We start from the raw sequence: 332 nt of genomic DNA, 5'->3' as shown, positions 1-332 counted from the left end.
TCATTATACTCAACCGATCTGTTCAGCAAGAGCTGTTCACCTTCAATTTGAATCTCCCGCTCTTTGTAGATCTGTTTTGCTTGTCGACATTTTGCGTGTCGATAAAGTGGGAAAATTTACACAACCGTCCCACTTAACAGACATCCCACATAACCGACATCCCACTTTACAGACATCCCATATTACCGACACTGTCGACATTTTGAGTTGTCGACAAAGTGGGACTATTACAGTGTCGATCTTTTGGGATGTCGATAAACTGGGACCCCACGGGCAGAAAAGACGTCTGCGCATGTCCCTTCCAACTCCAACTCGAGGACAGCTGTACGGAA

Source organism: Macrosteles quadrilineatus, unplaced genomic scaffold (genome assembly GCF_028750875.1).
Source record: "Macrosteles quadrilineatus isolate MER2022 unplaced genomic scaffold, UCM_ALF_1.0 Scaffold_2__2_contigs__length_208266976, whole genome shotgun sequence".
NCBI lineage: Eukaryota > Metazoa > Arthropoda > Insecta > Hemiptera > Cicadellidae > Macrosteles > Macrosteles quadrilineatus.
The sequence above is the reverse complement of the archived record's forward strand: the minus strand, read 5'-3'. Positions refer to the sequence as shown.